Genomic DNA, 26,959 nt, shown 5'->3' on the forward strand with positions numbered 1-26,959 from the left:
TCTGAAACAGCGCATGGTCTGTCTAATCTTTCTACCAGTTTGAATTTGATCTTGCAAAATTCTCCAAAAAAGAAAGATTGCTACTTTTAATTGAAAGAAGTGTGACCATGCTAAATAATAAAATACGATATTACAAATACAGCATATAAAATATAGCAACAGAGCGTGTGTTCATCCCAGCCAATGCACATGTGCACTTCCTGAAGCAACAGGATGTTTCAGTTTAAAAATGCCCATTGGCCAGTGTGATAAATGTCTCAATTGATTCTTCATAAAGATTGTGATCTGGTAAAAAATGTATTTTCAAACTGTGGAAAAAGCAACAACACAAATCCTGTTTTATCAAATAGTTACATTTCGGAGCAAATTTTTCATTTTAAATTTCTGATTGTTTTTTTTTCATATATGCAATGCTGCAGCCCAGCAGCTGCTCCAGTGGCGCAATCGGTCAGCGCGCGGTACTTATAAAGCAGTAACTGATGAGCTATGCCGAGGTTGTGAGTTCAAGCCTCACCTGGAGCAGACTTTTCTTGTCTTCCTTTGTTATTTTGAACAAATGCGTTAGCCAAAGTTTCTCGAGTTCCATCATGATCTACTTGCACGATTGAGAAGGAAGTTTCCGAGAGATATTTACTTTTTATGGTTTCTTGTTTAATTTGCTGTATATTACAAAAGTCTCACCAGTTTTACCATGATCTAGTACCATATTGTAAAGGGAAATGTAAAAGATAAATTGTTTTTTTAAGGCTTCTGGGAGCCAAATATTATTTCCTTCATTGGCATCAATAATGTGGAGTGACTACATGATGAAAAGGACATGACAAAGGAAGCCTTGGCTCTCAGCAGAAAAGAAAGAAGCACGTGGTTATGGTTGTTTTCAAGTTGGAGTACAAACTTACAAGACCATTTTTGAAAATGCAATTAAAACGGATAATTGCCTGCTACAGAAAATAGAACCCACGGCATGAACTACCTTGAGAAGCCCCAGTGGCCTAATGGATAAGGCACTGGCCTCCTAAGCCAGGGATTGTGGGTTCAAGTCCCATCTGGGGTGTTTGCTTATCTCTGAAACAGCGCATGGTCTGTCTAATCTTTCTACCAGTTTGAATTTGATCTTGCAAAATTCTCCAAAAAAGAAAGATTGCTACTTTTAATTGAAAGAAGTGTGACCATGCTAAATAATAAAATACGATATTACAAATACAGCATATAAAATATAGCAACAGAGCGTGTGTTCATCCCAGCCAATGCACATGTGCACTTCCTGAAGCAACAGGATGTTTCAGTTTAAAAATGCCCATTGGCCAGTGTGATAAATGTCTCAATTGATTCTTCATAAAGATTGTGATCTGGTAAAAAATGTATTTTCAAACTGTGGAAAAAGCAACAACACAAATCCTGTTTTATCAAATAGTTACATTTCGGAGCAAATTTTTCATTTTAAATTTCTGATTGTTTTTTTTTCATATATGCAATGCTGCAGCCCAGCAGCTGCTCCAGTGGCGCAATCGGTCAGCGCGCGGTACTTATAAAGCAGTAACTGATGAGCTATGCCGAGGTTGTGAGTTCAAGCCTCACCTGGAGCAGACTTTTCTTGTCTTCCTTTGTTATTTTGAACAAATGCGTTAGCCAAAGTTTCTCGAGTTCCATCATGATCTACTTGCACGATTGAGAAGGAAGTTTCCGAGAGATATTTACTTTTTATGGTTTCTTGTTTAATTTGCTGTATATTACAAAAGTCTCACCAGTTTTACCATGATCTAGTACCATATTGTAAAGGGAAATGTAAAAGATAAATTGTTTTTTTAAGGCTTCTGGGAGCCAAATATTATTTCCTTCATTGGCATCAATAATGTGGAGTGACTACATGATGAAAAGGACATGACAAAGGAAGCCTTGGCTCTCAGCAGAAAAGAAAGAAGCACGTGGTTATGGTTGTTTTCAAGTTGGAGTACAAACTTACAAGACCATTTTTGAAAATGCAATTAAAACGGATAATTGCCTGCTACAGAAAATAGAACCCACGGCATGAACTACCTTGAGAAGCCCCAGTGGCCTAATGGATAAGGCACTGGCCTCCTAAGCCAGGGATTGTGGGTTCAAGTCCCATCTGGGGTGTTTGCTTATCTCTGAAACAGCGCATGGTCTGTCTAATCTTTCTACCAGTTTGAATTTGATCTTGCAAAATTCTCCAAAAAAGAAAGATTGCTACTTTTAATTGAAAGAAGTGTGACCATGCTAAATAATAAAATACGATATTACAAATACAGCATATAAAATATAGCAACAGAGCGTGTGTTCATCCCAGCCAATGCACATGTGCACTTCCTGAAGCAACAGGATGTTTCAGTTTAAAAATGCCCATTGGCCAGTGTGATAAATGTCTCAATTGATTCTTCATAAAGATTGTGATCTGGTAAAAAATGTATTTTCAAACTGTGGAAAAAGCAACAACACAAATCCTGTTTTATCAAATAGTTACATTTCGGAGCAAATTTTTCATTTTAAATTTCTGATTGTTTTTTTTTCATATATGCAATGCTGCAGCCCAGCAGCTGCTCCAGTGGCGCAATCGGTCAGCGCTCGGTACTTATAAAGCAGTAACTGATGAGCTATGCCGAGGTTGTGAGTTCAAGCCTCACCTGGAGCAGACTTTTCTTGTCTTCCTTTGTTATTTTGAACAAATGCGTTAGCCAAAGTTTCTCGAGTTCCATCATGATCTACTTGCACGATTGAGAAGGAAGTTTCCGAGAGATATTTACTTTTTATGGTTTCTTGTTTAATTTGCTGTATATTACAAAAGTCTCACCAGTTTTACCATGATCTAGTACCATATTGTAAAGGGAAATGCAAAAGATAAATTGTTTTTTTAAGGCTTCTGGGAGCCAAATATTATTTCCTTCATTGGCATCAATAATGTGGAGTGACTACATGATGAAAAGGACATGACAAAGGAAGCCTTGGCTCTCAGCAGAAAAGAAAGAAGCACGTGGTTATGGTTGTTTTCAAGTTGGAGTACAAACTTACAAGACCATTTTTGAAAATGCAATTAAAACGGATAATTGCCTGCTACAGAAAATAGAACCCACGGCATGAACTACCTTGAGAAGCCCCAGTGGCCTAATGGATAAGGCACTGGCCTCCTAAGCCAGGGATTGTGGGTTCAAGTCCCATCTGGGGTGTTTGCTTATCTCTGAAACAGCGCATGGTCTGTCTAATCTTTCTACCAGTTTGAATTTGATCTTGCAAAATTCTCCAAAAAAGAAAGATTGCTACTTTTAATTGAAAGAAGTGTGACCATGCTAAATAATAAAATACGATATTACAAATACAGCATATAAAATATAGCAACAGAGCGTGTGTTCATCCCAGCCAATGCACATGTGCACTTCCTGAAGCAACAGGATGTTTCAGTTTAAAAATGCCCATTGGCCAGTGTGATAAATGTCTCAATTGATTCTTCATAAAGATTGTGATCTGGTAAAAAATGTATTTTCAAACTGTGGAAAAAGCAACAACACAAATCCTGTTTTATCAAATAGTTACATTTCGGAGCAAATTTTTCATTTTAAATTTCTGATTGTTTTTTTTTCATATATGCAATGCTGCAGCCCAGCAGCTGCTCCAGTGGCGCAATCGGTCAGCGCGCGGTACTTATAAAGCAGTAACTGATGAGCTATGCCGAGGTTGTGAGTTCAAGCCTCACCTGGAGCAGACTTTTCTTGTCTTCCTTTGTTATTTTGAACAAATGCGTTAGCCAAAGTTTCTCGAGTTCCATCATGATCTACTTGCACGATTGAGAAGGAAGTTTCCGAGAGATATTTACTTTTTATGGTTTCTTGTTTAATTTGCTGTATATTACAAAAGTCTCACCAGTTTTACCATGATCTAGTACCATATTGTAAAGGGAAATGCAAAAGATAAATTGTTTTTTTAAGGCTTCTGGGAGCCAAATATTATTTCCTTCATTGGCATCAATAATGTGGAGTGACTACATGATGAAAAGGACATGACAAAGGAAGCCTTGGCTCTCAGCAGAAAAGAAAGAAGCACGTGGTTATGGTTGTTTTCAAGTTGGAGTACAAACTTACAAGACCATTTTTGAAAATGCAATTAAAACGGATAATTGCCTGCTACAGAAAATAGAACCCACGGCATGAACTACCTTGAGAAGCCCCAGTGGCCTAATGGATAAGGCACTGGCCTCCTAAGCCAGGGATTGTGGGTTCAAGTCCCATCTGGGGTGTTTGCTTTTCTCTGAAACAGCGCATGGTCTGTCTAATCTTTCTACCAGTTTGAATTTGATCTTGCAAAATTCTCCAAAAAAGAAAGATTGCTACTTTTAATTGAAAGAAGTGTGACCATGCTAAATAATAAAATACGATATTACAAATACAGCATATAAAATATAGCAACAGAGCGTGTGTTCATCCCAGCCAATTCACATGTGCACTTCCTGAAGCAACAGGATGTTTCAGTTTAAAAATGCCCATTGGCCAGTGTGATAAATGTCTCAATTGATTCTTCATAAAGATTGTGATCTGGTAAAAAATGTATTTTCAAACTGTGGAAAAAGCAACAACACAAATCCTGTTTTATCAAATAGTTACATTTCGGAGCAAATTTTTCATTTTAAATTTCTGATTGTTTTTTTTTCATATATGCAATGCTGCAGCCCAGCAGCTGCTCCAGTGGCGCAATCGGTCAGCGCGCGGTACTTATAAAGCAGTAACTGATGAGCTATGCCGAGGTTGTGAGTTCAAGCCTCACCTGGAGCAGACTTTTCTTGTCTTCCTTTGTTATTTTGAACAAATGCGTTAGCCAAAGTTTCTCGAGTTCCATCATGATCTACTTGCACGATTGAGAAGGAAGTTTCCGAGAGATATTTACTTTTTATGGTTTCTTGTTTAATTTGCTGTATATTACAAAAGTCTCACCAGTTTTACCATGATCTAGTACCATATTGTAAAGGGAAATGTAAAAGATAAATTGTTTTTTTAAGGCTTCTGGGAGCCAAATATTATTTCCTTCATTGGCATCAATAATGTGGAGTGACTACATGATGAAAAGGACATGACAAAGGAAGCCTTGGCTCTCAGCAGAAAAGAAAGAAGCACGTGGTTATGGTTGTTTTCAAGTTGGAGTACAAACTTACAAGACCATTTTTGAAAATGCAATTAAAACGGATAATTGCCTGCTACAGAAAATAGAACCCACGGCATGAACTACCTTGAGAAGCCCCAGTGGCCTAATGGATAAGGCACTGGCCTCCTAAGCCAGGGATTGTGGGTTCAAGTCCCATCTGGGGTGTTTGCTTATCTCTGAAACAGCGCATGGTCTGTCTAATCTTTCTACCAGTTTGAATTTGATCTTGCAAAATTCTCCAAAAAAGAAAGATTGCTACTTTTAATTGAAAGAAGTGTGACCATGCTAAATAATAAAATACGATATTACAAATACAGCATATAAAATATAGCAACAGAGCGTGTGTTCATCCCAGCCAATGCACATGTGCACTTCCTGAAGCAACAGGATGTTTCAGTTTAAAAATGCCCATTGGCCAGTGTGATAAATGTCTCAATTGATTCTTCATAAAGATTGTGATCTGGTAAAAAATGTATTTTCAAACTGTGGAAAAAGCAACAACACAAATCCTGTTTTATCAAATAGTTACATTTCGGAGCAAATTTTTCATTTTAAATTTCTGATTGTTTTTTTTTCATATATGCAATGCTGCAGCCCAGCAGCTGCTCCAGTGGCACAATCGGTCAGCGCTCGGTACTTATAAAGCAGTAACTGATGAGCTATGCCGAGGTTGTGAGTTCAAGCCTCACCTGGAGCAGACTTTTCTTGTCTTCCTTTGTTATTTTGAACAAATGCGTTAGCCAAAGTTTCTCGAGTTCCATCATGATCTACTTGCACGATTGAGAAGGAAGTTTCCGAGAGATATTTACTTTTTATGGTTTCTTGTTTAATTTGCTGTATATTACAAAAGTCTCACCAGTTTTACCATGATCTAGTACCATATTGTAAAGGGAAATGCAAAAGATAAATTGTTTTTTTAAGGCTTCTGGGAGCCAAATATTATTTCCTTCATTGGCATCAATAATGTGGAGTGACTACATGATGAAAAGGACATGACAAAGGAAGCCTTGGCTCTCAGCAGAAAAGAAAGAAGCACGTGGTTATGGTTGTTTTCAAGTTGGAGTACAAACTTACAAGACCATTTTTGAAAATGCAATTAAAACGGATAATTGCCTGCTACAGAAAATAGAACCCACGGCATGAACTACCTTGAGAAGCCCCAGTGGCCTAATGGATAAGGCACTGGCCTCCTAAGCCAGGGATTGTGGGTTCAAGTCCCATCTGGGGTGTTTGCTTATCTCTGAAACAGCGCATGGTCTGTCTAATCTTTCTACCAGTTTGAATTTGATCTTGCAAAATTCTCCAAAAAAGAAAGATTGCTACTTTTAATTGAAAGAAGTGTGACCATGCTAAATAATAAAATACGATATTACAAATACAGCATATAAAATATAGCAACAGAGCGTGTGTTCATCCCAGCCAATGCACATGTGCACTTCCTGAAGCAACAGGATGTTTCAGTTTAAAAATGCCCATTGGCCAGTGTGATAAATGTCTCAATTGATTCTTCATAAAGATTGTGATCTGGTAAAAAATGTATTTTCAAACTGTGGAAAAAGCAACAACACAAATCCTGTTTTATCAAATAGTTACATTTCGGAGCAAATTTTTCATTTTAAATTTCTGATTGTTTTTTTTTCATATATGCAATGCTGCAGCCCAGCAGCTGCTCCAGTGGCGCAATCGGTCAGCGCGCGGTACTTATAAAGCAGTAACTGATGAGCTATGCCGAGGTTGTGAGTTCAAGCCTCACCTGGAGCAGACTTTTCTTGTCTTCCTTTGTTATTTTGAACAAATGCGTTAGCCAAAGTTTCTCGAGTTCCATCATGATCTACTTGCACGATTGAGAAGGAAGTTTCCGAGAGATATTTACTTTTTATGGTTTCTTGTTTAATTTGCTGTATATTACAAAAGTCTCACCAGTTTTACCATGATCTAGTACCATATTGTAAAGGGAAATGCAAAAGATAAATTGTTTTTTTAAGGCTTCTGGGAGCCAAATATTATTTCCTTCATTGGCATCAATAATGTGGAGTGACTACATGATGAAAAGGACATGACAAAGGAAGCCTTGGCTCTCAGCAGAAAAGAAAGAAGCACGTGGTTATGGTTGTTTTCAAGTTGGAGTACAAACTTACAAGACCATTTTTGAAAATGCAATTAAAACGGATAATTGCCTGCTACAGAAAATAGAACCCACGGCATGAACTACCTTGAGAAGCCCCAGTGGCCTAATGGATAAGGCACTGGCCTCCTAAGCCAGGGATTGTGGGTTCAAGTCCCATCTGGGGTGTTTGCTTATCTCTGAAACAGCGCATGGTCTGTCTAATCTTTCTACCAGTTTGAATTTGATCTTGCAAAATTCTCCAAAAAAGAAAGATTGCTACTTTTAATTGAAAGAAGTGTGACCATGCTAAATAATAAAATACGATATTACAAATACAGCATATAAAATATAGCAACAGAGCGTGTGTTCATCCCAGCCAATGCACATGTGCACTTCCTGAAGCAACAGGATGTTTCAGTTTAAAAATGCCCATTGGCCAGTGTGATAAATGTCTCAATTGATTCTTCATAAAGATTGTGATCTGGTAAAAAATGTATTTTCAAACTGTGGAAAAAGCAACAACACAAATCCTGTTTTATCAAATAGTTACATTTCGGAGCAAATTTTTCATTTTAAATTTCTGATTGTTTTTTTTTCATATATGCAATGCTGCAGCCCAGCAGCTGCTCCAGTGGCGCAATCGGTCAGCGCGCGGTACTTATAAAGCAGTAACTGATGAGCTATGCCGAGGTTGTGAGTTCAAGCCTCACCTGGAGCAGACTTTTCTTGTCTTCCTTTGTTATTTTGAACAAATGCGTTAGCCAAAGTTTCTCGAGTTCCATCATGATCTACTTGCACGATTGAGAAGGAAGTTTCCGAGAGATATTTACTTTTTATGGTTTCTTGTTTAATTTGCTGTATATTACAAAAGTCTCACCAGTTTTACCATGATCTAGTACCATATTGTAAAGGGAAATGTAAAAGATAAATTGTTTTTTTAAGGCTTCTGGGAGCCAAATATTATTTCCTTCATTGGCATCAATAATGTGGAGTGACTACATGATGAAAAGGACATGACAAAGGAAGCCTTGGCTCTCAGCAGAAAAGAAAGAAGCACGTGGTTATGGTTGTTTTCAAGTTGGAGTACAAACTTACAAGACCATTTTTGAAAATGCAATTAAAACGGATAATTGCCTGCTACAGAAAATAGAACCCACGGCATGAACTACCTTGAGAAGCCCCAGTGGCCTAATGGATAAGGCACTGGCCTCCTAAGCCAGGGATTGTGGGTTCAAGTCCCATCTGGGGTGTTTGCTTATCTCTGAAACAGCGCATGGTCTGTCTAATCTTTCTACCAGTTTGAATTTGATCTTGCAAAATTCTCCAAAAAAGAAAGATTGCTACTTTTAATTGAAAGAAGTGTGACCATGCTAAATAATAAAATACGATATTACAAATACAGCATATAAAATATAGCAACAGAGCGTGTGTTCATCCCAGCCAATGCACATGTGCACTTCCTGAAGCAACAGGATGTTTCAGTTTAAAAATGCCCATTGGCCAGTGTGATAAATGTCTCAATTGATTCTTCATAAAGATTGTGATCTGGTAAAAAATGTATTTTCAAACTGTGGAAAAAGCAACAACACAAATCCTGTTTTATCAAATAGTTACATTTCGGAGCAAATTTTTCATTTTAAATTTCTGATTGTTTTTTTTTCATATATGCAATGCTGCAGCCCAGCAGCTGCTCCAGTGGCGCAATCGGTCAGCGCTCGGTACTTATAAAGCAGTAACTGATGAGCTATGCCGAGGTTGTGAGTTCAAGCCTCACCTGGAGCAGACTTTTCTTGTCTTCCTTTGTTATTTTGAACAAATGCGTTAGCCAAAGTTTCTCGAGTTCCATCATGATCTACTTGCACGATTGAGAAGGAAGTTTCCGAGAGATATTTACTTTTTATGGTTTCTTGTTTAATTTGCTGTATATTACAAAAGTCTCACCAGTTTTACCATGATCTAGTACCATATTGTAAAGGGAAATGCAAAAGATAAATTGTTTTTTTAAGGCTTCTGGGAGCCAAATATTATTTCCTTCATTGGCATCAATAATGTGGAGTGACTACATGATGAAAAGGACATGACAAAGGAAGCCTTGGCTCTCAGCAGAAAAGAAAGAAGCACGTGGTTATGGTTGTTTTCAAGTTGGAGTACAAACTTACAAGACCATTTTTGAAAATGCAATTAAAACGGATAATTGCCTGCTACAGAAAATAGAACCCACGGCATGAACTACCTTGAGAAGCCCCAGTGGCCTAATGGATAAGGCACTGGCCTCCTAAGCCAGGGATTGTGGGTTCAAGTCCCATCTGGGGTGTTTGCTTATCTCTGAAACAGCGCATGGTCTGTCTAATCTTTCTACCAGTTTGAATTTGATCTTGCAAAATTCTCCAAAAAAGAAAGATTGCTACTTTTAATTGAAAGAAGTGTGACCATGCTAAATAATAAAATACGATATTACAAATACAGCATATAAAATATAGCAACAGAGCGTGTGTTCATCCCAGCCAATGCACATGTGCACTTCCTGAAGCAACAGGATGTTTCAGTTTAAAAATGCCCATTGGCCAGTGTGATAAATGTCTCAATTGATTCTTCATAAAGATTGTGATCTGGTAAAAAATGTATTTTCAAACTGTGGAAAAAGCAACAACACAAATCCTGTTTTATCAAATAGTTACATTTCGGAGCAAATTTTTCATTTTAAATTTCTGATTGTTTTTTTTTCATATATGCAATGCTGCAGCCCAGCAGCTGCTCCAGTGGCGCAATCGGTCAGCGCGCGGTACTTATAAAGCAGTAACTGATGAGCTATGCCGAGGTTGTGAGTTCAAGCCTCACCTGGAGCAGACTTTTCTTGTCTTCCTTTGTTATTTTGAACAAATGCGTTAGCCAAAGTTTCTCGAGTTCCATCATGATCTACTTGCACGATTGAGAAGGAAGTTTCCGAGAGATATTTACTTTTTATGGTTTCTTGTTTAATTTGCTGTATATTACAAAAGTCTCACCAGTTTTACCATGATCTAGTACCATATTGTAAAGGGAAATGCAAAAGATAAATTGTTTTTTTAAGGCTTCTGGGAGCCAAATATTATTTCCTTCATTGGCATCAATAATGTGGAGTGACTACATGATGAAAAGGACATGACAAAGGAAGCCTTGGCTCTCAGCAGAAAAGAAAGAAGCACGTGGTTATGGTTGTTTTCAAGTTGGAGTACAAACTTACAAGACCATTTTTGAAAATGCAATTAAAACGGATAATTGCCTGCTACAGAAAATAGAACCCACGGCATGAACTACCTTGAGAAGCCCCAGTGGCCTAATGGATAAGGCACTGGCCTCCTAAGCCAGGGATTGTGGGTTCAAGTCCCATCTGGGGTGTTTGCTTATCTCTGAAACAGCGCATGGTCTGTCTAATCTTTCTACCAGTTTGAATTTGATCTTGCAAAATTCTCCAAAAAAGAAAGATTGCTACTTTTAATTGAAAGAAGTGTGACCATGCTAAATAATAAAATACGATATTACAAATACAGCATATAAAATATAGCAACAGAGCGTGTGTTCATCCCAGCCAATTCACATGTGCACTTCCTGAAGCAACAGGATGTTTCAGTTTAAAAATGCCCATTGGCCAGTGTGATAAATGTCTCAATTGATTCTTCATAAAGATTGTGATCTGGTAAAAAATGTATTTTCAAACTGTGGAAAAAGCAACAACACAAATCCTGTTTTATCAAATAGTTACATTTCGGAGCAAATTTTTCATTTTAAATTTCTGATTGTTTTTTTTTCATATATGCAATGCTGCAGCCCAGCAGCTGCTCCAGTGGCGCAATCGGTCAGCGCGCGGTACTTATAAAGCAGTAACTGATGAGCTATGCCGAGGTTGTGAGTTCAAGCCTCACCTGGAGCAGACTTTTCTTGTCTTCCTTTGTTATTTTGAACAAATGCGTTAGCCAAAGTTTCTCGAGTTCCATCATGATCTACTTGCACGATTGAGAAGGAAGTTTCCGAGAGATATTTACTTTTTATGGTTTCTTGTTTAATTTGCTGTATATTACAAAAGTCTCACCAGTTTTACCATGATCTAGTACCATATTGTAAAGGGAAATGTAAAAGATAAATTGTTTTTTTAAGGCTTCTGGGAGCCAAATATTATTTCCTTCATTGGCATCAATAATGTGGAGTGACTACATGATGAAAAGGACATGACAAAGGAAGCCTTGGCTCTCAGCAGAAAAGAAAGAAGCACGTGGTTATGGTTGTTTTCAAGTTGGAGTACAAACTTACAAGACCATTTTTGAAAATGCAATTAAAACGGATAATTGCCTGCTACAGAAAATAGAACCCACGGCATGAACTACCTTGAGAAGCCCCAGTGGCCTAATGGATAAGGCACTGGCCTCCTAAGCCAGGGATTGTGGGTTCAAGTCCCATCTGGGGTGTTTGCTTATCTCTGAAACAGCGCATGGTCTGTCTAATCTTTCTACCAGTTTGAATTTGATCTTGCAAAATTCTCCAAAAAAGAAAGATTGCTACTTTTAATTGAAAGAAGTGTGACCATGCTAAATAATAAAATACGATATTACAAATACAGCATATAAAATATAGCAACAGAGCGTGTGTTCATCCCAGCCAATGCACATGTGCACTTCCTGAAGCAACAGGATGTTTCAGTTTAAAAATGCCCATTGGCCAGTGTGATAAATGTCTCAATTGATTCTTCATAAAGATTGTGATCTGGTAAAAAATGTATTTTCAAACTGTGGAAAAAGCAACAACACAAATCCTGTTTTATCAAATAGTTACATTTCGGAGCAAATTTTTCATTTTAAATTTCTGATTGTTTTTTTTTCATATATGCAATGCTGCAGCCCAGCAGCTGCTCCAGTGGCGCAATCGGTCAGCGCGCGGTACTTATAAAGCAGTAACTGATGAGCTATGCCGAGGTTGTGAGTTCAAGCCTCACCTGGAGCAGACTTTTCTTGTCTTCCTTTGTTATTTTGAACAAATGCGTTAGCCAAAGTTTCTCGAGTTCCATCATGATCTACTTGCACGATTGAGAAGGAAGTTTCCGAGAGATATTTACTTTTTATGGTTTCTTGTTTAATTTGCTGTATATTACAAAAGTCTCACCAGTTTTACCATGATCTAGTACCATATTGTAAAGGGAAATGCAAAAGATAAATTGTTTTTTTAAGGCTTCTGGGAGCCAAATATTATTTCCTTCATTGGCATCAATAATGTGGAGTGACTACATGATGAAAAGGACATGACAAAGGAAGCCTTGGCTCTCAGCAGAAAAGAAAGAAGCACGTGGTTATGGTTGTTTTCAAGTTGGAGTACAAACTTACAAGACCATTTTTGAAAATGCAATTAAAACGGATAATTGCCTGCTACAGAAAATAGAACCCACGGCATGAACTACCTTGAGAAGCCCCAGTGGCCTAATGGATAAGGCACTGGCCTCCTAAGCCAGGGATTGTGGGTTCAAGTCCCATCTGGGGTGTTTGCTTATCTCTGAAACAGCGCATGGTCTGTCTAATCTTTCTACCAGTTTGAATTTGATCTTGCAAAATTCTCCAAAAAAGAAAGATTGCTACTTTTAATTGAAAGAAGTGTGACCATGCTAAATAATAAAATACGATATTACAAATACAGCATATAAAATATAGCAACAGAGCGTGTGTTCATCCCAGCCAATGCACATGTGCACTTCCTGAAGCAACAGGATGTTTCAGTTTAAAAATGCCCATTGGCCAGTGTGATAAATGTCTCAATTGATTCTTCATAAAGATTGTGATCTGGTAAAAAATGTATTTTCAAACTGTGGAAAAAGCAACAACACAAATCCTGTTTTATCAAATAGTTACATTTCGGAGCAAATTTTTCATTTTAAATTTCTGATTGTTTTTTTTTCATATATGCAATGCTGCAGCCCAGCAGCTGCTCCAGTGGCGCAATCGGTCAGCGCGCGGTACTTATAAAGCAGTAACTGATGAGCTATGCCGAGGTTGTGAGTTCAAGCCTCACCTGGAGCAGACTTTTCTTGTCTTCCTTTGTTATTTTGAACAAATGCGTTAGCCAAAGTTTCTCGAGTTCCATCATGATCTACTTGCACGATTGAGAAGGAAGTTTCCGAGAGATATTTACTTTTTATGGTTTCTTGTTTAATTTGCTGTATATTACAAAAGTCTCACCAGTTTTACCATGATCTAGTACCATATTGTAAAGGGAAATGTAAAAGATAAATTGTTTTTTTAAGGCTTCTGGGAGCCAAATATTATTTCCTTCATTGGCATCAATAATGTGGAGTGACTACATGATGAAAAGGACATGACAAAGGAAGCCTTGGCTCTCAGCAGAAAAGAAAGAAGCACGTGGTTATGGTTGTTTTCAAGTTGGAGTACAAACTTACAAGACCATTTTTGAAAATGCAATTAAAACGGATAATTGCCTGCTACAGAAAATAGAACCCACGGCATGAACTACCTTGAGAAGCCCCAGTGGCCTAATGGATAAGGCACTGGCCTCCTAAGCCAGGGATTGTGGGTTCAAGTCCCATCTGGGGTGTTTGCTTATCTCTGAAACAGCGCATGGTCTGTCTAATCTTTCTACCAGTTTGAATTTGATCTTGCAAAATTCTCCAAAAAAGAAAGATTGCTACTTTTAATTGAAAGAAGTGTGACCATGCTAAATAATAAAATACGATATTACAAATACAGCATATAAAATATAGCAACAGAGCGTGTGTTCATCCCAGCCAATGCACATGTGCACTTCCTGAAGCAACAGGATGTTTCAGTTTAAAAATGCCCATTGGCCAGTGTGATAAATGTCTCAATTGATTCTTCATAAAGATTGTGATCTGGTAAAAAATGTATTTTCAAACTGTGGAAAAAGCAACAACACAAATCCTGTTTTATCAAATAGTTACATTTCGGAGCAAATTTTTCATTTTAAATTTCTGATTGTTTTTTTTTCATATATGCAATGCTGCAGCCCAGCAGCTGCTCCAGTGGCGCAATCGGTCAGCGCTCGGTACTTATAAAGCAGTAACTGATGAGCTATGCCGAGGTTGTGAGTTCAAGCCTCACCTGGAGCAGACTTTTCTTGTCTTCCTTTGTTATTTTGAACAAATGCGTTAGCCAAAGTTTCTCGAGTTCCATCATGATCTACTTGCACGATTGAGAAGGAAGTTTCCGAGAGATATTTACTTTTTATGGTTTCTTGTTTAATTTGCTGTATATTACAAAAGTCTCACCAGTTTTACCATGATCTAGTACCATATTGTAAAGGGAAATGCAAAAGATAAATTGTTTTTTTAAGGCTTCTGGGAGCCAAATATTATTTCCTTCATTGGCATCAATAATGTGGAGTGACTACATGATGAAAAGGACATGACAAAGGAAGCCTTGGCTCTCAGCAGAAAAGAAAGAAGCACGTGGTTATGGTTGTTTTCAAGTTGGAGTACAAACTTACAAGACCATTTTTGAAAATGCAATTAAAACGGATAATTGCCTGCTACAGAAAATAGAACCCACGGCATGAACTACCTTGAGAAGCCCCAGTGGCCTAATGGATAAGGCACTGGCCTCCTAAGCCAGGGATTGTGGGTTCAAGTCCCATCTGGGGTGTTTGCTTATCTCTGAAACAGCGCATGGTCTGTCTAATCTTTCTACCAGTTTGAATTTGATCTTGCAAAATTCTCCAAAAAAGAAAGATTGCTACTTTTAATTGAAAGAAGTGTGACCATGCTAAATAATAAAATACGATATTACAAATACAGCATATAAAATATAGCAACAGAGCGTGTGTTCATCCCAGCCAATGCACATGTGCACTTCCTGAAGCAACAGGATGTTTCAGTTTAAAAATGCCCATTGGCCAGTGTGATAAATGTCTCAATTGATTCTTCATAAAGATTGTGATCTGGTAAAAAATGTATTTTCAAACTGTGGAAAAAGCAACAACACAAATCCTGTTTTATCAAATAGTTACATTTCGGAGCAAATTTTTCATTTTAAATTTCTGATTGTTTTTTTTTCATATATGCAATGCTGCAGCCCAGCAGCTGCTCCAGTGGCGCAATCGGTCAGCGCGCGGTACTTATAAAGCAGTAACTGATGAGCTATGCCGAGGTTGTGAGTTCAAGCCTCACCTGGAGCAGACTTTTCTTGTCTTCCTTTGTTATTTTGAACAAATGCGTTAGCCAAAGTTTCTGGAGTTCCATCATGATCTACTTGCACGATTGAGAAGGAAGTTTCCGAGAGATATTTACTTTTTATGGTTTCTTGTTTAATTTGCTGTATATTACAAAAGTCTCACCAGTTTTACCATGATCTAGTACCATATTGTAAAGGGAAATGCAAAAGATAAATTGTTTTTTTAAGGCTTCTGGGAGCCAAATATTATTTCCTTCATTGGCATCAATAATGTGGAGTGACTACATGATGAAAAGGACATGACAAAGGAAGCCTTGGCTCTCAGCAGAAAAGAAAGAAGCACGTGGTTATGGTTGTTTTCAAGTTGGAGTACAAACTTACAAGACCATTTTTGAAAATGCAATTAAAACGGATAATTGCCTGCTACAGAAAATAGAACCCACGGCATGAACTACCTTGAGAAGCCCCAGTGGCCTAATGGATAAGGCACTGGCCTCCTAAGCCAGGGATTGTGGGTTCAAGTCCCATCTGGGGTGTTTGCTTATCTCTGAAACAGCACATGGTCTGTCTAATCTTTCTACCAGTTTGAATTTGATCTTGCAAAATTCTCCAAAAAAGAAAGATTGCTACTTTTAATTGAAAGAAGTGTGACCATGCTAAATAATAAAATACGATATTACAAATACAGCATATAAAATATAGCAACAGAGCGTGTGTTCATCCCAGCCAATGCACATGTGCACTTCCTGAAGCAACAGGATGTTTCAGTTTAAAAATGCCCATTGGCCAGTGTGATAAATGTCTCAATTGATTCTTCATAAAGATTGTGATCTGGTAAAAAATGTATTTTCAAACTGTGGAAAAAGCAACAACACAAATCCTGTTTTATCAAATAGTTACATTTCGGAGCAAATTTTTCATTTTAAATTTCTGATTGTTTTTTTTTCATATATGCAATGCTGCAGCCCAGCAGCTGCTCCAGTGGCGCAATCGGTCAGCGCGCGGTACTTATAAAGCAGTAACTGATGAGCTATGCCGAGGTTGTGAGTTCAAGCCTCACCTGGAGCAGACTTTTCTTGTCTTCCTTTGTTATTTTGAACAAATGCGTTAGCCAAAGTTTCTCGAGTTCCATCATGATCTACTTGCACGATTGAGAAGGAAGTTTCCGAGAGATATTTACTTTTTATGGTTTCTTGTTTAATTTGCTGTATATTACAAAAGTCTCACCAGTTTTACCATGATCTAGTACCATATTGTAAAGGGAAATGTAAAAGATAAATTGTTTTTTTAAGGCTTCTGGGAGCCAAATATTATTTCCTTCATTGGCATCAATAATGTGGAGTGACTACATGATGAAAAGGACATGACAAAGGAAGCCTTGGCTCTCAGCAGAAAAGAAAGAAGCACGTGGTTATGGTTGTTTTCAAGTTGGAGTACAAACTTACAAGACCATTTTTGAAAATGCAATTAAAACGGATAATTGCCTGCTACAGAAAATAGAACCCACGGCATGAACTACCTTGAGAAGCCCCAGTGGCCTAATGGATAAGGCACTGGCCTCCTAAGCCAGGGATTGTGGGTTCAAGTCCCATCTGGGGTGTTTGCTTATCTCTGAAACAGCGCATGGTCTGTCTAATCTTTCTACCAGTTTGAATTTGATCTTGCAAAATTCTCCAAAAAAGAAAGATTGCTACTTTTAATTGAAAGAAGTGTGACCATGCTAAATAATAAAATACGATATTACAAATACAGCATATAAAATATAGCAACAGAGCGTGTGTTCATCCCAGCCAATGCACATGTGCACTTCCTGAAGCAACAGGATGTTTCAGTTTAAAAATGCCCATTGGCCAGTGTGATAAATGTCTCAATTGATTCTTCATAAAGATTGTGATCTGGTAAAAAATGTATTTTCAAACTGTGGAAAAAGCAACAACACAAATCCTGTTTTATCAAATAGTTACATTTCGGAGCAAATTTTTCATTTTAAATTTCTGATTGTTTTTTTTTCATATATGCAATGCTGCAGCCCAGCAGCTGCTCCAGTGGCACAATCGGTCAGCGCTCGGTACCTAAAAAGCAGTAACTGATGAGCTATGCCGAGGTTGTGAGTTCAAGCCTCACCTGGAGCAGACTTTTCTTGTCTTCCTTTGTTATTTTGAACAAATGCGTTAGCCAAAGTTTCTCGAGTTCCATCATGATCTACTTGCACGATTGAGAAGGAAGTTTCCGAGAGATATTTACTTTTTATGGTTTCTTGTTTAATTTGCTGTATATTACAAAAGTCTCACCAGTTTTACCATGATCTAGTACCATATTGTAAAGGGAAATGCAAAAGATAAATTGTTTTTTTAAGGCTTCTGGGAGCCAAATATTATTTCCTTCATTGGCATCAATAATGTGGAGTGACTACATGATGAAAAGGACATGACAAAGGAAGCCTTGGCTCTCAGCAGAAAAGAAAGAAGCACGTGGTTATGGTTGTTTTCAAGTTGGAGTACAAACTTACAAGACCATTTTTGAAAATGCAATTAAAACGGATAATTGCCTGCTACAGAAAATAGAACCCACGGCATGAACTACCTTGAGAAGCCCCAGTGGCCTAATGGATAAGGCACTGGCCTCCTAAGCCAGGGATTGTGGGTTCAAGTCCCATCTGGGGTGTTTGCTTATCTCTGAAACAGCGCATGGTCTGTCTAATCTTTCTACCAGTTTGAATTTGATCTTGCAAAATTCTCCAAAAAAGAAAGATTGCTACTTTTAATTGAAAGAAGTGTGACCATGCTAAATAATAAAATACGATATTACAAATACAGCATATAAAATATAGCAACAGAGCGTGTGTTCATCCCAGCCAATGCACATGTGCACTTCCTGAAGCAACAGGATGTTTCAGTTTAAAAATGCCCATTGGCCAGTGTGATAAATGTCTCAATTGATTCTTCATAAAGATTGTGATCTGGTAAAAAATGTATTTTCAAACTGTGGAAAAAGCAACAACACAAATCCTGTTTTATCAAATAGTTACATTTCGGAGCAAATTTTTCATTTTAAATTTCTGATTGTTTTTTTTTCATATATGCAATGCTGCAGCCCAGCAGCTGCTCCAGTGGCGCAATCGGTCAGCGCGCGGTACTTATAAAGCAGTAACTGATGAGCTATGCCGAGGTTGTGAGTTCAAGCCTCACCTGGAGCAGACTTTTCTTGTCTTCCTTTGTTATTTTGAACAAATGCGTTAGCCAAAGTTTCTCGAGTTCCATCATGATCTACTTGCACGATTGAGAAGGAAGTTTCCGAGAGATATTTACTTTTTATGGTTTCTTGTTTAATTTGCTGTATATTACAAAAGTCTCACCAGTTTTACCATGATCTAGTACCATATTGTAAAGGGAAATGTAAAAGATAAATTGTTTTTTTAAGGCTTCTGGGAGCCAAATATTATTTCCTTCATTGGCATCAATAATGTGGAGTGACTACATGATGAAAAGGACATGACAAAGGAAGCCCTGGCTCTCAGCAGAAAAGAAAGAAGCACGTGGTTATGGTTGTTTTCAAGTTGGAGTACAAACTTACAAGACCATTTTTGAAAATGCAATTAAAACGGATAATTGCCTGCTACAGAAAATAGAACCCACGGCATGAACTACCTTGAGAAGCCCCAGTGGCCTAATGGATAAGGCACTGGCCTCCTAAGCCAGGGATTGTGGGTTCAAGTCCCATCTGGGGTGTTTGCTTATCTCTGAAACAGCGCATGGTCTGTCTAATCTTTCTACCAGTTTGAATTTGATCTTGCAAAATTCTCCAAAAAAGAAAGATTGCTACTTTTAATTGAAAGAAGTGTGACCATGCTAAATAATAAAATACGATATTACAAATACAGCATATAAAATATAGCAACAGAGCGTGTGTTCATCCCAGCCAATACACATGTGCACTTCCTGAAGCAACAGGATGTTTCAGTTTAAAAATGCCCATTGGCCAGTGTGATAAATGTCTCAATTGATTCTTCATAAAGATTGTGATCTGGTAAAAAATGTATTTTCAAACTGTGGAAAAAGCAACAACACAAATCCTGTTTTATCAAATAGTTACATTTCGGAGCAAATTTTTCATTTTAAATTTCTGATTGTTTTTTTTTCATATATGCAATGCTGCAGCCCAGCAGCTGCTCCAGTGGCGCAATCGGTCAGCGCGCGGTACTTATAAAGCAGTAACTGATGAGCTATGCCGAGGTTGTGAGTTCAAGCCTCACCTGGAGCAGACTTTTCTTGTCTTCCTTTGTTATTTTGAACAAATGCGTTAGCCAAAGTTTCTCGAGTTCCATCATGATCTACTTGCACGATTGAGAAGGAAGTTTCCGAGAGATATTTACTTTTTATGGTTTCTTGTTTAATTTGCTGTATATTACAAAAGTCTCACCAGTTTTACCATGATCTAGTACCATATTGTAAAGGGAAATGTAAAAGATAAATTGTTTTTTTAAGGCTTCTGGGAGCCAAATATTATTTCCTTCATTGGCATCAATAATGTGGAGTGACTACATGATGAAAAGGACATGACAAAGGAAGCCTTGGCTCTCAGCAGAAAAGAAAGAAGCACGTGGTTATGGTTGTTTTCAAGTTGGAGTACAAACTTACAAGACCATTTTTGAAAATGCAATTAAAACGGATAATTGCCTGCTACAGAAAATAGAACCCACGGCATGAACTACCTTGAGAAGCCCCAGTGGCCTAATGGATAAGGCACTGGCCTCCTAAGCCAGGGATTGTGGGTTCAAGTCCCATCTGGGGTGTTTGCTTATCTCTGAAACAGCGCATGGTCTGTCTAATCTTTCTACCAGTTTGAATTTGATCTTGCAAAATTCTCCAAAAAAGAAAGATTGCTACTTTTAATTGAAAGAAGTGTGACCATGCTAAATAATAAAATACGATATTACAAATACAGCATATAAAATATAGCAACAGAGCGTGTGTTCATCCCAGCCAATGCACATGTGCACTTCCTGAAGCAACAGGATGTTTCAGTTTAAAAATGCCCATTGGCCAGTGTGATAAATGTCTCAATTGATTCTTCATAAAGATTGTGATCTGGTAAAAAATGTATTTTCAAACTGTGGAAAAAGCAACAACACAAATCCTGTTTTATCAAATAGTTACATTTCGGAGCAAATTTTTCATTTTAAATTTCTGATTGTTTTTTTTTCATATATGCAATGCTGCAGCCCAGCAGCTGCTCCAGTGGCGCAATCGGTCAGCGCGCGGTACTTATAAAGCAGTAACTGATGAGCTATGCCGAGGTTGTGAGTTCAAGCCTCACCTGGAGCAGACTTTTCTTGTCTTCCTTTGTTATTTTGAACAAATGCGTTAGCCAAAGTTTCTCGAGTTCCATCATGATCTACTTGCACGATTGAGAAGGAAGTTTCCGAGAGATATTTACTTTTTATGGTTTCTTGTTTAATTTGCTGTATATTACAAAAGTCTCACCAGTTTTACCATGATCTAGTACCATATTGTAAAGGGAAATGCAAAAGATAAATTGTTTTTTTAAGGCTTCTGGGAGCCAAATATTATTTCCTTCATTGGCATCAATAATGTGGAGTGACTACATGATGAAAAGGACATGACAAAGGAAGCCTTGGCTCTCAGCAGAAAAGAAAGAAGCACGTGGTTATGGTTGTTTTCAAGTTGGAGTACAAACTTACAAGACCATTTTTGAAAATGCAATTAAAACGGATAATTGCCTGCTACAGAAAATAGAACCCACGGCATGAACTACCTTGAGAAGCCCCAGTGGCCTAATGGATAGGGCACTGGCCTCCTAAGCCAGGGATTGTGGGTTCAAGTCCCATCTGGGGTGTTTGCTTATCTCTGAAACAGCGCATGGTCTGTCTAATCTTTCTACCAGTTTGAATTTGATCTTGCAAAATTCTCCAAAAAAGAAAGATTGCTACTTTTAATTGAAAGAAGTGTGACCATGCTAAATAATAAAATACGATATTACAAATACAGCATATAAAATATAGCAACAGAGCGTGTGTTCATCCCAGCCAATGCACATGTGCACTTCCTGAAGCAACAGGATGTTTCAGTTTAAAAATGCCCATTGGCCAGTGTGATAAATGTCTCAATTGATTCTTCATAAAGATTGTGATCTGGTAAAAAATGTATTTTCAAACTGTGGAAAAAGCAACAACACAAATCCTGTTTTATCAAATAGTTACATTTCGGAGCAAATTTTTCATTTTAAATTTCTGATTGTTTTTTTTTCATATATGCAATGCTGCAGCCCAGCAGCTGCTCCAGTGGCGCAATCGGTCAGCGCGCGGTACTTATAAAGCAGTAACTGATGAGCTATGCCGAGGTTGTGAGTTCAAGCCTCACCTGGAGCAGACTTTTCTTGTCTTCCTTTGTTATTTTGAACAAATGCGTTAGCCAAAGTTTCTGGAGTTCCATCATGATCTACTTGCACGATTGAGAAGGAAGTTTCCGAGAGATATTTACTTTTTATGGTTTCTTGTTTAATTTGCTGTATATTACAAAAGTCTCACCAGTTTTACCATGATCTAGTACCATATTGTAAAGGGAAATGCAAAAGATAAATTGTTTTTTTAAGGCTTCTGGGAGCCAAATATTATTTCCTTCATTGGCATCAATAATGTGGAGTGACTACATGATGAAAAGGACATGACAAAGGAAGCCTTGGCTCTCAGCAGAAAAGAAAGAAGCACGTGGTTATGGTTGTTTTCAAGTTGGAGTACAAACTTACAAGACCATTTTTGAAAATGCAATTAAAACGGATAATTGCCTGCTACAGAAAATAGAACCCACGGCATGAACTACCTTGAGAAGCCCCAGTGGCCTAATGGATAAGGCACTGGCCTCCTAAGCCAGGGATTGTGGGTTCAAGTCCCATCTGGGGTGTTTGCTTATCTCTGAAACAGCACATGGTCTGTCTAATCTTTCTACCAGTTTGAATTTGATCTTGCAAAATTCTCCAAAAAAGAAAGATTGCTACTTTTAATTGAAAGAAGTGTGACCATGCTAAATAATAAAATACGATATTACAAATACAGCATATAAAATATAGCAACAGAGCGTGTGTTCATCCCAGCCAATGCACATGTGCACTTCCTGAAGCAACAGGATGTTTCAGTTTAAAAATGCCCATTGGCCAGTGTGATAAATGTCTCAATTGATTCTTCATAAAGATTGTGATCTGGTAAAAAATGTATTTTCAAACTGTGGAAAAAGCAACAACACAAATCCTGTTTTATCAAATAGTTACATTTCGGAGCAAATTTTTCATTTTAAATTTCTGATTGTTTTTTTTTCATATATGCAATGCTGCAGCCCAGCAGCTGCTCCAGTGGCGCAATCGGTCAGCGCGCGGTACTTATAAAGCAGTAACTGATGAGCTATGCCGAGGTTGTGAGTTCAAGCCTCACCTGGAGCAGACTTTTCTTGTCTTCCTTTGTTATTTTGAACAAATGCGTTAGCCAAAGTTTCTCGAGTTCCATCATGATCTACTTGCACGATTGAGAAGGAAGTTTCCGAGAGATATTTACTTTTTATGGTTTCTTGTTTAATTTGCTGTATATTACAAAAGTCTCACCAGTTTTACCATGATCTAGTACCATATTGTAAAGGGAAATGTAAAAGATAAATTGTTTTTTTAAGGCTTCTGGGAGCCAAATATTATTTCCTTCATTGGCATCAATAATGTGGAGTGACTACATGATGAAAAGGACATGACAAAGGAAGCCTTGGCTCTCAGCAGAAAAGAAAGAAGCACGTGGTTATGGTTGTTTTCAAGTTGGAGTACAAACTTACAAGACCATTTTTGAAAATGCAATTAAAACGGATAATTGCCTGCTACAGAAAATAGAACCCACGGCATGAACTACCTTGAGAAGCCCCAGTGGCCTAATGGATAAGGCACTGGCCTCCTAAGCCAGGGATTGTGGGTTCAAGTCCCATCTGGGGTGTTTGCTTATCTCTGAAACAGCGCATGGTCTGTCTAATCTTTCTACCAGTTTGAATTTGATCTTGCAAAATTCTCCAAAAAAGAAAGATTGCTACTTTTAATTGAAAGAAGTGTGACCATGCTAAATAATAAAATACGATATTACAAATACAGCATATAAAATATAGCAACAGAGCGTGTGTTCATCCCAGCCAATGCACATGTGCACTTCCTGAAGCAACAGGATGTTTCAGTTTAAAAATGCCCATTGGCCAGTGTGATAAATGTCTCAATTGATTCTTCATAAAGATTGTGATCTGGTAAAAAATGTATTTTCAAACTGTGGAAAAAGCAACAACACAAATCCTGTTTTATCAAATAGTTACATTTCGGAGCAAATTTTTCATTTTAAATTTCTGATTGTTTTTTTTTCATATATGCAATGCTGCAGCCCAGCAGCTGCTCCAGTGGCACAATCGGTCAGCGCTCGGTACCTATAAAGCAGTAACTGATGAGCTATGCCGAGGTTGTGAGTTCAAGCCTCACCTGGAGCAGACTTTTCTTGTCTTCCTTTGTTATTTTGAACAAATGCGTTAGCCAAAGTTTCTCGAGTTCCATCATGATCTACTTGCACGATTGAGAAGGAAGTTTCCGAGAGATATTTACTTTTTATGGTTTCTTGTTTAATTTGCTGTATATTACAAAAGTCTCACCAGTTTTACCATGATCTAGTACCATATTGTAAAGGGAAATGCAAAAGATAAATTGTTTTTTTAAGGCTTCTGGGAGCCAAATATTATTTCCTTCATTGGCATCAATAATGTGGAGTGACTACATGATGAAAAGGACATGACAAAGGAAGCCTTGGCTCTCAGCAGAAAAGAAAGAAGCACGTGGTTATGGTTGTTTTCAAGTTGGAGTACAAACTTACAAGACCATTTTTGAAAATGCAATTAAAACGGATAATTGCCTGCTACAGAAAATAGAACCCACGGCATGAACTACCTTGAGAAGCCCCAGTGGCCTAATGGATAAGGCACTGGCCTCCTAAGCCAGGGATTGTGGGTTCAAGTCCCATCTGGGGTGTTTGCTTATCTCTGAAACAGCGCATGGTCTGTCTAATCTTTCTACCAGTTTGAATTTGATCTTGCAAAATTCTCCAAAAAAGAAAGATTGCTACTTTTAATTGAAAGAAGTGTGACCATGCTAAATAATAAAATACGATATTACAAATACAGCATATAAAATATAGCAACAGAGCGTGTGTTCATCCCAGCCAATGCACATGTGCACTTCCTGAAGCAACAGGATGTTTCAGTTTAAAAATGCCCATTGGCCAGTGTGATAAATGTCTCAATTGATTCTTCATAAAGATTGTGATCTGGTAAAAAATGTATTTTCAAACTGTGGAAAAAGCAACAACACAAATCCTGTTTTATCAAATAGTTACATTTCGGAGCAAATTTTTCATTTTAAATTTCTGATTGTTTTTTTTTCATATATGCAATGCTGCAGCCCAGCAGCTGCTCCAGTGGCGCAATCGGTCAGCGCGCGGTACTTATAAAGCAGTAACTGATGAGCTATGCCGAGGTTGTGAGTTCAAGCCTCACCTGGAGCAGACTTTTCTTGTCTTCCTTTGTTATTTTGAACAAATGCGTTAGCCAAAGTTTCTCGAGTTCCATCATGATCTACTTGCACGATTGAGAAGGAAGTTTCCGAGAGATATTTACTTTTTATGGTTTCTTGTTTAATTTGCTGTATATTACAAAAGTCTCACCAGTTTTACCATGATCTAGTACCATATTGTAAAGGGAAATGCAAAAGATAAATTGTTTTTTTAAGGCTTCTGGGAGCCAAATATTATTTCCTTCATTGGCATCAATAATGTGGAGTGACTACATGATGAAAAGGACATGACAAAGGAAGCCTTGGCTCTCAGCAGAAAAGAAAGAAGCACGTGGTTATGGTTGTTTTCAAGTTGGAGTACAAACTTACAAGACCATTTTTGAAAATGCAATTAAAACGGATAATTGCCTGCTACAGAAAATAGAACCCACGGCATGAACTACCTTGAGAAGCCCCAGTGGCCTAATGGATAAGGCACTGGCCTCCTAAGCCAGGGATTGTGGGTTCAAGTCCCATCTGGGGTGTTTGCTTATCTCTGAAACAGCGCATGGTCTGTCTAATCTTTCTACCAGTTTGAATTTGATCTTGCAAAATTCTCCAAAAAAGAAAGATTGCTACTTTTAATTGAAAGAAGTGTGACCATGCTAAATAATAAAATACGATATTACAAATACAGCATATAAAATATAGCAACAGAGCGTGTGTTCATCCCAGCCAATGCACATGTGCACTTCCTGAAGCAACAGGATGTTTCAGTTTAAAAATGCCCATTGGCCAGTGTGATAAATGTCTCAATTGATTCTTCATAAAGATTGTGATCTGGTAAAAAATGTATTTTCAAACTGTGGAAAAAGCAACAACACAAATCCTGTTTTATCAAATAGTTACATTTCGGAGCAAATTTTTCATTTTAAATTTCTGATTGTTTTTTTTTCATATATGCAATGCTGCAGCCCAGCAGCTGCTCCAGTGGCGCAATCGGTCAGCGCGCGGTACTTATAAAGCAGTAACTGATGAGCTATGCCGAGGTTGTGAGTTCAAGCCTCACCTGGAGCAGACTTTTCTTGTCTTCCTTTGTTATTTTGAACAAATGCGTTAGCCAAAGTTTCTCGAGTTCCATCATGATCTACTTGCACGATTGAGAAGGAAGTTTCCGAGAGATATTTACTTTTTATGGTTTCTTGTTTAATTTGCTGTATATTACAAAAGTCTCACCAGTTTTACCATGATCTAGTACCATATTGTAAAGGGAAATGTAAAAGATAAATTGTTTTTTTAAGGCTTCTGGGAGCCAAATATTATTTCCTTCATTGGCATCAATAATGTGGAGTGACTACATGATGAAAAGGACATGACAAAGGAAGCCTTGGCTCTCAGCAGAAAAGAAAGAAGCACGTGGTTATGGTTGTTTTCAAGTTGGAGTACAAACTTACAAGACCATTTTTGAAAATGCAATTAAAACGGATAATTGCCTGCTACAGAAAATAGAACCCACGGCATGAACTACCTTGAGAAGCCCCAGTGGCCTAATGGATAAGGCACTGGCCTCCTAAGCCAGGGATTGTGGGTTCAAGTCCCATCTGGGGTGTTTGCTTATCTCTGAAACAGCGCATGGTCTGTCTAATCTTTCTACCAGTTTGAATTTGATCTTGCAAAATTCTCCAAAAAAGAAAGATTGCTACTTTTAATTGAAAGAAGTGTGACCATGCTAAATAATAAAATACGATATTACAAATACAGCATATAAAATATAGCAACAGAGCGTGTGTTCATCCCAGCCAATGCACATGTGCACTTCCTGAAGCAACAGGATGTTTCAGTTTAAAAATGCCCATTGGCCAGTGTGATAAATGTCTCAATTGATTCTTCATAAAGATTGTGATCTGGTAAAAAATGTATTTTCAAACTGTGGAAAAAGCAACAACACAAATCCTGTTTTATCAAATAGTTACATTTC

At 37.8% G+C, this 26,959-nt stretch overlaps 50 non-coding genes across 50 annotated transcripts; all 50 read left to right on the plus strand.

Moving 5' to 3' along the window:
* Positions 1 to 429: 429 nt before the first annotated feature.
* TRNAI-UAU (transfer RNA isoleucine (anticodon UAU)) lies at positions 430 to 522 on the plus strand. Its single transcript is given in 2 exon segments — positions 430 to 467; positions 487 to 522. It is a non-coding gene; the product is annotated as a tRNA-Ile (tRNA).
* A 459-nt stretch (positions 523 to 981) lies between these two features.
* Positions 982 to 1,054, plus strand: TRNAR-CCU (transfer RNA arginine (anticodon CCU)). The gene has a single exon. It is a non-coding gene; the product is annotated as a tRNA-Arg (tRNA).
* A 439-nt stretch (positions 1,055 to 1,493) lies between these two features.
* Positions 1,494 to 1,586, plus strand: TRNAI-UAU (transfer RNA isoleucine (anticodon UAU)). Its single transcript is given in 2 exon segments — positions 1,494 to 1,531; positions 1,551 to 1,586. It is a non-coding gene; the product is annotated as a tRNA-Ile (tRNA).
* A 459-nt stretch (positions 1,587 to 2,045) lies between these two features.
* Positions 2,046 to 2,118, plus strand: TRNAR-CCU (transfer RNA arginine (anticodon CCU)). The gene has a single exon. It is a non-coding gene; the product is annotated as a tRNA-Arg (tRNA).
* Positions 2,119 to 2,557: 439 nt separating this feature from the next.
* Positions 2,558 to 2,650, plus strand: TRNAI-UAU (transfer RNA isoleucine (anticodon UAU)). Its single transcript is given in 2 exon segments — positions 2,558 to 2,595; positions 2,615 to 2,650. It is a non-coding gene; the product is annotated as a tRNA-Ile (tRNA).
* A 459-nt stretch (positions 2,651 to 3,109) lies between these two features.
* TRNAR-CCU (transfer RNA arginine (anticodon CCU)) lies at positions 3,110 to 3,182 on the plus strand. Its single transcript has one exon. It is a non-coding gene; the product is annotated as a tRNA-Arg (tRNA).
* Positions 3,183 to 3,621: 439 nt separating this feature from the next.
* Positions 3,622 to 3,714, plus strand: TRNAI-UAU (transfer RNA isoleucine (anticodon UAU)). The gene is given in 2 exon segments: positions 3,622 to 3,659; positions 3,679 to 3,714. It is a non-coding gene; the product is annotated as a tRNA-Ile (tRNA).
* A 459-nt stretch (positions 3,715 to 4,173) lies between these two features.
* TRNAR-CCU (transfer RNA arginine (anticodon CCU)) lies at positions 4,174 to 4,246 on the plus strand. The gene has a single exon. It is a non-coding gene; the product is annotated as a tRNA-Arg (tRNA).
* A 439-nt stretch (positions 4,247 to 4,685) lies between these two features.
* TRNAI-UAU (transfer RNA isoleucine (anticodon UAU)) lies at positions 4,686 to 4,778 on the plus strand. The gene is given in 2 exon segments: positions 4,686 to 4,723; positions 4,743 to 4,778. It is a non-coding gene; the product is annotated as a tRNA-Ile (tRNA).
* A 459-nt stretch (positions 4,779 to 5,237) lies between these two features.
* Positions 5,238 to 5,310, plus strand: TRNAR-CCU (transfer RNA arginine (anticodon CCU)). The gene has a single exon. It is a non-coding gene; the product is annotated as a tRNA-Arg (tRNA).
* Positions 5,311 to 5,749: 439 nt separating this feature from the next.
* On the plus strand, positions 5,750 to 5,842 carry TRNAI-UAU (transfer RNA isoleucine (anticodon UAU)). Its single transcript is given in 2 exon segments — positions 5,750 to 5,787; positions 5,807 to 5,842. It is a non-coding gene; the product is annotated as a tRNA-Ile (tRNA).
* Positions 5,843 to 6,301: 459 nt separating this feature from the next.
* Positions 6,302 to 6,374, plus strand: TRNAR-CCU (transfer RNA arginine (anticodon CCU)). Its single transcript has one exon. It is a non-coding gene; the product is annotated as a tRNA-Arg (tRNA).
* A 439-nt stretch (positions 6,375 to 6,813) lies between these two features.
* On the plus strand, positions 6,814 to 6,906 carry TRNAI-UAU (transfer RNA isoleucine (anticodon UAU)). Its single transcript is given in 2 exon segments — positions 6,814 to 6,851; positions 6,871 to 6,906. It is a non-coding gene; the product is annotated as a tRNA-Ile (tRNA).
* A 459-nt stretch (positions 6,907 to 7,365) lies between these two features.
* Positions 7,366 to 7,438, plus strand: TRNAR-CCU (transfer RNA arginine (anticodon CCU)). Its single transcript has one exon. It is a non-coding gene; the product is annotated as a tRNA-Arg (tRNA).
* Positions 7,439 to 7,877: 439 nt separating this feature from the next.
* TRNAI-UAU (transfer RNA isoleucine (anticodon UAU)) lies at positions 7,878 to 7,970 on the plus strand. The gene is given in 2 exon segments: positions 7,878 to 7,915; positions 7,935 to 7,970. It is a non-coding gene; the product is annotated as a tRNA-Ile (tRNA).
* Positions 7,971 to 8,429: 459 nt separating this feature from the next.
* Positions 8,430 to 8,502, plus strand: TRNAR-CCU (transfer RNA arginine (anticodon CCU)). The gene has a single exon. It is a non-coding gene; the product is annotated as a tRNA-Arg (tRNA).
* A 439-nt stretch (positions 8,503 to 8,941) lies between these two features.
* Positions 8,942 to 9,034, plus strand: TRNAI-UAU (transfer RNA isoleucine (anticodon UAU)). The gene is given in 2 exon segments: positions 8,942 to 8,979; positions 8,999 to 9,034. It is a non-coding gene; the product is annotated as a tRNA-Ile (tRNA).
* A 459-nt stretch (positions 9,035 to 9,493) lies between these two features.
* Positions 9,494 to 9,566, plus strand: TRNAR-CCU (transfer RNA arginine (anticodon CCU)). The gene has a single exon. It is a non-coding gene; the product is annotated as a tRNA-Arg (tRNA).
* Positions 9,567 to 10,005: 439 nt separating this feature from the next.
* Positions 10,006 to 10,098, plus strand: TRNAI-UAU (transfer RNA isoleucine (anticodon UAU)). Its single transcript is given in 2 exon segments — positions 10,006 to 10,043; positions 10,063 to 10,098. It is a non-coding gene; the product is annotated as a tRNA-Ile (tRNA).
* Positions 10,099 to 10,557: 459 nt separating this feature from the next.
* On the plus strand, positions 10,558 to 10,630 carry TRNAR-CCU (transfer RNA arginine (anticodon CCU)). The gene has a single exon. It is a non-coding gene; the product is annotated as a tRNA-Arg (tRNA).
* Positions 10,631 to 11,069: 439 nt separating this feature from the next.
* TRNAI-UAU (transfer RNA isoleucine (anticodon UAU)) lies at positions 11,070 to 11,162 on the plus strand. The gene is given in 2 exon segments: positions 11,070 to 11,107; positions 11,127 to 11,162. It is a non-coding gene; the product is annotated as a tRNA-Ile (tRNA).
* Positions 11,163 to 11,621: 459 nt separating this feature from the next.
* Positions 11,622 to 11,694, plus strand: TRNAR-CCU (transfer RNA arginine (anticodon CCU)). Its single transcript has one exon. It is a non-coding gene; the product is annotated as a tRNA-Arg (tRNA).
* A 439-nt stretch (positions 11,695 to 12,133) lies between these two features.
* On the plus strand, positions 12,134 to 12,226 carry TRNAI-UAU (transfer RNA isoleucine (anticodon UAU)). The gene is given in 2 exon segments: positions 12,134 to 12,171; positions 12,191 to 12,226. It is a non-coding gene; the product is annotated as a tRNA-Ile (tRNA).
* A 459-nt stretch (positions 12,227 to 12,685) lies between these two features.
* Positions 12,686 to 12,758, plus strand: TRNAR-CCU (transfer RNA arginine (anticodon CCU)). Its single transcript has one exon. It is a non-coding gene; the product is annotated as a tRNA-Arg (tRNA).
* Positions 12,759 to 13,197: 439 nt separating this feature from the next.
* On the plus strand, positions 13,198 to 13,290 carry TRNAI-UAU (transfer RNA isoleucine (anticodon UAU)). Its single transcript is given in 2 exon segments — positions 13,198 to 13,235; positions 13,255 to 13,290. It is a non-coding gene; the product is annotated as a tRNA-Ile (tRNA).
* A 459-nt stretch (positions 13,291 to 13,749) lies between these two features.
* TRNAR-CCU (transfer RNA arginine (anticodon CCU)) lies at positions 13,750 to 13,822 on the plus strand. The gene has a single exon. It is a non-coding gene; the product is annotated as a tRNA-Arg (tRNA).
* Positions 13,823 to 14,261: 439 nt separating this feature from the next.
* On the plus strand, positions 14,262 to 14,354 carry TRNAI-UAU (transfer RNA isoleucine (anticodon UAU)). Its single transcript is given in 2 exon segments — positions 14,262 to 14,299; positions 14,319 to 14,354. It is a non-coding gene; the product is annotated as a tRNA-Ile (tRNA).
* A 459-nt stretch (positions 14,355 to 14,813) lies between these two features.
* TRNAR-CCU (transfer RNA arginine (anticodon CCU)) lies at positions 14,814 to 14,886 on the plus strand. The gene has a single exon. It is a non-coding gene; the product is annotated as a tRNA-Arg (tRNA).
* A 439-nt stretch (positions 14,887 to 15,325) lies between these two features.
* Positions 15,326 to 15,418, plus strand: TRNAI-UAU (transfer RNA isoleucine (anticodon UAU)). The gene is given in 2 exon segments: positions 15,326 to 15,363; positions 15,383 to 15,418. It is a non-coding gene; the product is annotated as a tRNA-Ile (tRNA).
* A 459-nt stretch (positions 15,419 to 15,877) lies between these two features.
* Positions 15,878 to 15,950, plus strand: TRNAR-CCU (transfer RNA arginine (anticodon CCU)). The gene has a single exon. It is a non-coding gene; the product is annotated as a tRNA-Arg (tRNA).
* A 439-nt stretch (positions 15,951 to 16,389) lies between these two features.
* On the plus strand, positions 16,390 to 16,482 carry TRNAI-UAU (transfer RNA isoleucine (anticodon UAU)). Its single transcript is given in 2 exon segments — positions 16,390 to 16,427; positions 16,447 to 16,482. It is a non-coding gene; the product is annotated as a tRNA-Ile (tRNA).
* A 459-nt stretch (positions 16,483 to 16,941) lies between these two features.
* Positions 16,942 to 17,014, plus strand: TRNAR-CCU (transfer RNA arginine (anticodon CCU)). The gene has a single exon. It is a non-coding gene; the product is annotated as a tRNA-Arg (tRNA).
* Positions 17,015 to 17,453: 439 nt separating this feature from the next.
* Positions 17,454 to 17,546, plus strand: TRNAL-UAA (transfer RNA leucine (anticodon UAA)). The gene is given in 2 exon segments: positions 17,454 to 17,491; positions 17,511 to 17,546. It is a non-coding gene; the product is annotated as a tRNA-Leu (tRNA).
* Positions 17,547 to 18,005: 459 nt separating this feature from the next.
* Positions 18,006 to 18,078, plus strand: TRNAR-CCU (transfer RNA arginine (anticodon CCU)). The gene has a single exon. It is a non-coding gene; the product is annotated as a tRNA-Arg (tRNA).
* A 439-nt stretch (positions 18,079 to 18,517) lies between these two features.
* Positions 18,518 to 18,610, plus strand: TRNAI-UAU (transfer RNA isoleucine (anticodon UAU)). Its single transcript is given in 2 exon segments — positions 18,518 to 18,555; positions 18,575 to 18,610. It is a non-coding gene; the product is annotated as a tRNA-Ile (tRNA).
* A 459-nt stretch (positions 18,611 to 19,069) lies between these two features.
* On the plus strand, positions 19,070 to 19,142 carry TRNAR-CCU (transfer RNA arginine (anticodon CCU)). The gene has a single exon. It is a non-coding gene; the product is annotated as a tRNA-Arg (tRNA).
* Positions 19,143 to 19,581: 439 nt separating this feature from the next.
* Positions 19,582 to 19,674, plus strand: TRNAI-UAU (transfer RNA isoleucine (anticodon UAU)). The gene is given in 2 exon segments: positions 19,582 to 19,619; positions 19,639 to 19,674. It is a non-coding gene; the product is annotated as a tRNA-Ile (tRNA).
* A 459-nt stretch (positions 19,675 to 20,133) lies between these two features.
* TRNAR-CCU (transfer RNA arginine (anticodon CCU)) lies at positions 20,134 to 20,206 on the plus strand. The gene has a single exon. It is a non-coding gene; the product is annotated as a tRNA-Arg (tRNA).
* A 439-nt stretch (positions 20,207 to 20,645) lies between these two features.
* Positions 20,646 to 20,738, plus strand: TRNAI-UAU (transfer RNA isoleucine (anticodon UAU)). Its single transcript is given in 2 exon segments — positions 20,646 to 20,683; positions 20,703 to 20,738. It is a non-coding gene; the product is annotated as a tRNA-Ile (tRNA).
* A 459-nt stretch (positions 20,739 to 21,197) lies between these two features.
* On the plus strand, positions 21,198 to 21,270 carry TRNAR-CCU (transfer RNA arginine (anticodon CCU)). Its single transcript has one exon. It is a non-coding gene; the product is annotated as a tRNA-Arg (tRNA).
* Positions 21,271 to 21,709: 439 nt separating this feature from the next.
* On the plus strand, positions 21,710 to 21,802 carry TRNAI-UAU (transfer RNA isoleucine (anticodon UAU)). Its single transcript is given in 2 exon segments — positions 21,710 to 21,747; positions 21,767 to 21,802. It is a non-coding gene; the product is annotated as a tRNA-Ile (tRNA).
* Positions 21,803 to 22,261: 459 nt separating this feature from the next.
* On the plus strand, positions 22,262 to 22,334 carry TRNAR-CCU (transfer RNA arginine (anticodon CCU)). The gene has a single exon. It is a non-coding gene; the product is annotated as a tRNA-Arg (tRNA).
* A 439-nt stretch (positions 22,335 to 22,773) lies between these two features.
* Positions 22,774 to 22,866, plus strand: TRNAI-UAU (transfer RNA isoleucine (anticodon UAU)). The gene is given in 2 exon segments: positions 22,774 to 22,811; positions 22,831 to 22,866. It is a non-coding gene; the product is annotated as a tRNA-Ile (tRNA).
* A 459-nt stretch (positions 22,867 to 23,325) lies between these two features.
* On the plus strand, positions 23,326 to 23,398 carry TRNAR-CCU (transfer RNA arginine (anticodon CCU)). Its single transcript has one exon. It is a non-coding gene; the product is annotated as a tRNA-Arg (tRNA).
* Positions 23,399 to 23,837: 439 nt separating this feature from the next.
* Positions 23,838 to 23,930, plus strand: TRNAI-UAU (transfer RNA isoleucine (anticodon UAU)). Its single transcript is given in 2 exon segments — positions 23,838 to 23,875; positions 23,895 to 23,930. It is a non-coding gene; the product is annotated as a tRNA-Ile (tRNA).
* Positions 23,931 to 24,389: 459 nt separating this feature from the next.
* Positions 24,390 to 24,462, plus strand: TRNAR-CCU (transfer RNA arginine (anticodon CCU)). Its single transcript has one exon. It is a non-coding gene; the product is annotated as a tRNA-Arg (tRNA).
* Positions 24,463 to 24,901: 439 nt separating this feature from the next.
* On the plus strand, positions 24,902 to 24,994 carry TRNAI-UAU (transfer RNA isoleucine (anticodon UAU)). The gene is given in 2 exon segments: positions 24,902 to 24,939; positions 24,959 to 24,994. It is a non-coding gene; the product is annotated as a tRNA-Ile (tRNA).
* Positions 24,995 to 25,453: 459 nt separating this feature from the next.
* On the plus strand, positions 25,454 to 25,526 carry TRNAR-CCU (transfer RNA arginine (anticodon CCU)). The gene has a single exon. It is a non-coding gene; the product is annotated as a tRNA-Arg (tRNA).
* A 439-nt stretch (positions 25,527 to 25,965) lies between these two features.
* TRNAI-UAU (transfer RNA isoleucine (anticodon UAU)) lies at positions 25,966 to 26,058 on the plus strand. The gene is given in 2 exon segments: positions 25,966 to 26,003; positions 26,023 to 26,058. It is a non-coding gene; the product is annotated as a tRNA-Ile (tRNA).
* Positions 26,059 to 26,517: 459 nt separating this feature from the next.
* TRNAR-CCU (transfer RNA arginine (anticodon CCU)) lies at positions 26,518 to 26,590 on the plus strand. The gene has a single exon. It is a non-coding gene; the product is annotated as a tRNA-Arg (tRNA).
* The last annotated feature ends 369 nt before the right edge of the window (positions 26,591 to 26,959 follow it).

The sequence above is a fragment of the Anomaloglossus baeobatrachus genome, chromosome 4, assembly GCF_048569485.1.
Source record: "Anomaloglossus baeobatrachus isolate aAnoBae1 chromosome 4, aAnoBae1.hap1, whole genome shotgun sequence".
NCBI lineage: Eukaryota > Metazoa > Chordata > Amphibia > Anura > Aromobatidae > Anomaloglossus > Anomaloglossus baeobatrachus.